Genomic DNA, 5,548 nt, shown 5'->3' with positions numbered 1-5,548 from the left:
ATTGTATCAAGCGTATTTGTACATATGTTGCCATTGTTACTTTCTGGACATTTACTTTCTACTGAGTCCCTGGTATCAGCTCCTTTTTTCCCCCTGCTTCCGCCCCACCTTGTGACCCCTTAATAAATGATAAATGATTATTATTTTCATATCTTACACCGACTGCTGTCTACCTTCCCCCATGGTTTCTGTTGTTCGTTCCTCTGGAGGAGTGTGTGTGAGTTATGTATCGATCATCTCAGATGGTTACCCATTCCTTTTATCAACCTCAATCAGATGGTTGTGTTTTTCCACTACCTGCTATTTTTCTGATATCATATATCCAGAAGGTGTACCATTATCCATTTCGCCCACCTCTTAGTACCATGGAATTCTTACTTTTTTTTCCCTCCTTGTCATCTGCACTTTTATTCAGTTGAATAAATGTTAGCATATAAATACATAACAATAGGCTCTATCTTATCACAGGTTAGTGTTTTACAGAACTAAAATTTGCGGCCAATATTTTATATAAGAAGAGGAAAATACATCAAAGTGTAAATTATCAGAAAAGGAGCAAGTATATAAGAAAACAATGCATTTTATATGAATGTATTATATAAATTATAGAAGACGGTCACCATGAAAAGCCATTACTTTCTTCTCTAACTCAATTTGACAAAATAAAGCCTACCTGCATGACCATGAGCTAAGACGGCATGCACGCGATGGCCCTGTACAAGACTGGTCAAAGACAAAATGCTATCATGTTTCTAGTTCTTAACTGGAGTTGGGCTTCCTTTTGTAGTTTTCTTTAAGTAGTGGTTATTGGGCAAGATTTTCATCAGGAAATCTAGCTGTCGTGTCTGGGGCTGGGGCTCTCAGTCTGCACCCGGCAGAGGCAGTTGGCACCGGAGATCCCTAGATCTCAGGGGATGACTTCAAAGGTGTTCAGACTGCAACAGGCACCAATGATGTGGCCACTCATCAAGATTGCATTCCTGCCTACATATGCATTTGATTCAGTGACATTATCATCTCCCGTCTTCCTGGTTTGAGAAGAACAGCCAACTTCAAACACATCCTTGGTCTCAATGATCATAGGTTTGAGTTCGGCATCTCCAGCGTCAGGGCTGATAGTATCGGGCTGAGCATTTAGCATGAAGGCCTGTTCTTCTGTTAGGTTCCCTTCACCAGTCACGAGGGGCCCGGCTGCTTTCGGGTGGATCACTGTCCTCGGCCCTGTGGTTACATCTTCTCTGATTTCACTCTCCAGGAGCAAGCCACACTCTTGAGTCATCTCCACCATTGGCCCCGGTCTTCTCTGAATCCCTTCTTAACTTTAAAATGTGACATCTGGGGTTTTACATCACAGTCCTCACTTCCCGATACTCGCACCATCGAATCTTCAGTCCGCGCAAGGTTCCTCTCACTGTACTCCGCTTCTTCCCTTCCCATTGTGTCCCTTGCCGTAAGTTCCTTCTCTAAGGTGTCTGCTGGTGGCTATTAAATATGCATGAAATCTCATAAAATATCAAGTGTGGTCATAAGTGTTTTTAATTTATGTAAATGACCTTTTTTAAAGGTAAAAAATGGTTTTCTGTTTCCTTTGCTTCTCACTGTTTCCCGAGCTCTGCATGTTATTAAATGCGCAGCCAGTGAGTAGCTTCTTAATGCCACATGGCATGGGGCTACGTCTATGGGAAAAAGCAGATCCTTGAATGTTGCTTTGGCCTTTCCCCAAGCCTGATCTTACAAAAACATAGTCCCAACTCTGAGCTGAATAGACATTCTTTCTTTTTCTGAGAGGGCTGCATGTATCTGTGAGGAACTACAAAAACATTGCTCTTTGCTTTGCTAGTTTATTAGTAAACTGACATAATAGCAGCCATGTTCTCGGCTAAACCCAGGCCAACTCGTTGTCACGTGCACTAACTCAGAATGCATCTACCATATTTTGCTTACTCATTCTTCTAGCAACAGGCACTGTAGGTTCTCTCCAGCATTCTGTAACCACACACAGAGCTGTGAGGGCCCCATGTAAGAACTTCTCTGGAACACAACCAGGAGGGGTATTGTTGCGTCAGGGATATGCACTGCACTGTAGTAAATATTGTCCGACTGCTTTCCAGATTACACTCCATATCCTCACCAACACTTGTTATTATCTATCTTTCTAATTTTGGCAGTTCGGATGGGTGAGTGGACAGCTTGAATGTATTGTTGTTTCCAGGATCCCTGGTGGTACTGTGTGACCCTGGTGTTGGGCTGCTAACTGCAAGGTCGGCAGTTCAAACTCACTGGCCACTATGAGAGAGAAAGATGAGGCTGTTGGCTCTAATAACTGAAGCCCTGGCAGTGTAGTGGGTTATACCTTGGGCCACGAACCTCAGAGTCTGCATTTCAAAACCACCAGCTTACAAAGCCCACATGGAAGAAGCACACCAGCCTGTGTGATCATGAGGTGCCGAAGGGATCAGTTATCAGGCATCAAAGAACAAAAAATCATTTCATTGTGTGCTCACCTCCCTGCTATGATTGCTGAAAACAAATGAGTGCATAAGCAAATGTGGCGAACAAAGCTGATGGTGCCCAGCTATCAAAAGATATAGCATCTGGGGTCTTAAAGGCTTGAAGGTAAACAAGTGGCCATCTAGCTCAGAAGCACCAAATCCCACATAGAAGAAGCACACCAGCCTGTGAGATCATGAGGTGTCGAAAGGATGAGGTATCAGGCACCAAAGAACAAAAAAATCATATCATTGTGAATGTGGGGGAGTGCGGCGTAGGGCCCCAAAGCCCATCTGTAGGCAACTGGACATCCCCTTACAGAAGGGTCGCCGGGAGATGAGCCAGTCACGGTGCAGTGTAGTAACGATGAAACATACAACTTTCTTCTAGTTCCTAAATGCTTCCTCCCCACCCACTGTCATGATCCCAATTCTATCTTACAAATCTGTTTGTAAGATACAATCTACAAATAGTAGATCAGAGGATGTACACTGGTACAGATAGGAACTGGAAACACAGGGAATCCAGGGCGGATGATCCCTTCAGGACCAGTGGTGAGAGTGGTGATACCAGGAGGGTGGGGTAGAGAGGGGGAACCAATTACAAGGATCTACATATGACCTCCTCCCTGGGGGGCAGACAACAGAAAAGTAGGTGAAGGGAGATATTGGACAGTGTAAGATATGGCAAAATAATAATTTATAAATTATCAAGGGTTCATGAGAGAGGGGGGAGCAGGCAGGGAGGGGGAAAAATGAACTGATGCCAGGGGCTTAGGTGGAGAGCAAATGTTTTGAGAATGTCAAGGGTGAACGAATGTACAAACATGCCTTATACAGTTGATGGATTATGGATTATGACAAGAATTGTATGAGCCCCCAATAAAATGATTTTAAAAAAAGAAGAAATGAAAAGTAGAATGGAGTGTTCATAAACCATCGATAGGGTTTGGTAAATTAATGATTTTCCTTATTTGCCGGGATTGCAATCTGTCTGCGTCCTTTTGACCAATTAAAAGTCGAATAGCAAACAAAGAACCACCAGCTGCTCCTCAGGAGAAAGATGAGGCTTTCGATTCCTGTAAAGATGTGTAGTCTGGGAAACCCACAGGGGCCGCTCTCCTCTGTCCTACAGGGTTGCTATGAGTTGGAATCCACTCACCAGCAGTGAGCTGGTTTGGTTTGGGGGGTCTGCTCCCATAAAGATTGACACGCTTGGAACCACTGTAGGGTCACGATGAGTTAGCATTAATTGATGGCAATGGGGGGGTGCCATACACTCCCTAGTTTGTGAGTTAAAAGTTCAGTGGTTCAAACACACCTGCCACTCCACAGGAGGGAGATGAGGCAACCTCCTGCGATAAAGAGGCTACCATCTTGTAAACCCTGTGGACCTTCCTACCCTGGAGCAGTTCAACTCCGCACATAGGCTTGCTACAGTCACAGTTGACTCCGTGGCAGGTGGGTTTGGCTTTGGGGTCTTTGGGTGGCACAAACAGATAAGCCCTCAGTGGCTAACCCAAAGGACGTGGGGATCTGCTTCCCTAAAGCTTACAGCTAAGAACTCCCAATGGGACAGTTCTATTCACAGAAGGTTGCTATGAGCAGGAAGGGCTCAATGCGCCACCACCACCCACCACCACCACCACCAATGATGGTTCTTCTTTGAATTTCTCTGATGACAAGTGAGTTTGAACTTTTGACCATTATAAACTTCTTCATATATTTCTGTGAATTGCATAGAGTTTTGGCTAGCTTATTGGACCCTTGTATAGATGAGCTATAGGAGCCTTGTTGGCGCAGTGGTTACATGCAAGGTCAGCAGTTTGAAATCACCAGTTGCTCTGCAGGAGAACGATGGGGCTTTCTACTCCAGTAAAGAGTTACAGTCTCAGAAACTCACAGGGCCAGTTCTATCCAGTCCTATAGGGTCACCATGACTCAGAATCAACTCGGTGGCAATGAGCTTGGTTTTGGTTTACATAAGAAATAATTTTTATCCTGATTAATTGAATAACTTATGTAAACTAAGAATGGTTACTTAAATCCATAGAGACAGTAACTGGATTAATGGTTTCTTGGGAGTCTGGCAAGGGAGGTTAATAGGAATTGGGGAGCTAATAATGATGAGTACAAGAATAAAGAAAATATGCTAAAACTGATTGTGGTGCTAATTGTACAAGTCTCCTTCTTCTTCCTTTTAAACTATTTTGTTAGGACATAATTCAAAGATCATACAATTCAATAGTTCAATCATATCGAGAAGTATTGTACAATTGCTACCACAATCAGTTTCAACGAAGCTTCTTCCTTCTTCTACACCTTGTTATTAGTTCCCCGTACTCCTCATTTCCCCTGCCATACCCTGCAGATTTATTCACCCATCCGATTCACCCATCCTAGGTCTCATACAACAAAAGGCATAGGAAAATAGATAACAGAGAATCGAATAGACTACCAACAATAACAGAATACAACAAAGATTAACTCCAGTTTGAAAGAAGACAGAAAACATTAAAAAGCAAACCAAATTCAAAATGTGTCAAACAGGAGATCAAATGATAAAGTTTTAATCAATCAAGTCAGATTTTTTATTTCAATCTACTATAATCGTCTCTATAAGATTCTCTGTCTGATAACCAGGCTATTCCCATCCCTTGACTATGGTTAGAGGGAAATCACCAAAAGTTTACTGTATGTGTAGATCCTGCAAATATATTTTGAACATCCACTGTCATCCAGAGCCTTCTGCAAGCCAGAATCTCATGATTTAATCTCTGCTATTGTTCCCTCCTTCAGATTTGGGTTATATTCATTACAATCTGTGGATCACACAGGCTGTTGTGTTTCTCCATATGGGCTTAGTTGACATCTCACAAAGATGACTGCTTGTTTGAAAACAAGCCTTTAAGACCCCAGGCATTATTCTTTCTAATAACCGGGCACTCTCTAATTTCTTCACCACACTTTGCTGTAGCACCCATGCTTCCTTTGTGAGGGCATGTATACAGATGGTGAGTTAGTTAATTGTGCCAGCCTGGCCAATAATCACATGTGGG

General features: G+C 43.0%; 1 pseudogene; it reads right to left on the bottom strand.

The window, feature by feature from the left end:
• Nucleotides 1–752: 752 nt before the first annotated feature.
• Nucleotides 753–5,548, bottom strand: part of LOC101648706 — an 11,273-nt pseudogene continuing 6,477 nt past the window's right edge.

This window comes from Echinops telfairi, unplaced genomic scaffold (genome assembly GCF_000313985.2).
Source record: "Echinops telfairi isolate 266 unplaced genomic scaffold, ASM31398v2 ScPeMD7_9;HRSCAF=40, whole genome shotgun sequence".
Lineage (NCBI taxonomy): Eukaryota > Metazoa > Chordata > Mammalia > Afrosoricida > Tenrecidae > Echinops > Echinops telfairi.
This window is presented reverse-complemented; position numbering and strand designations above follow the sequence as displayed.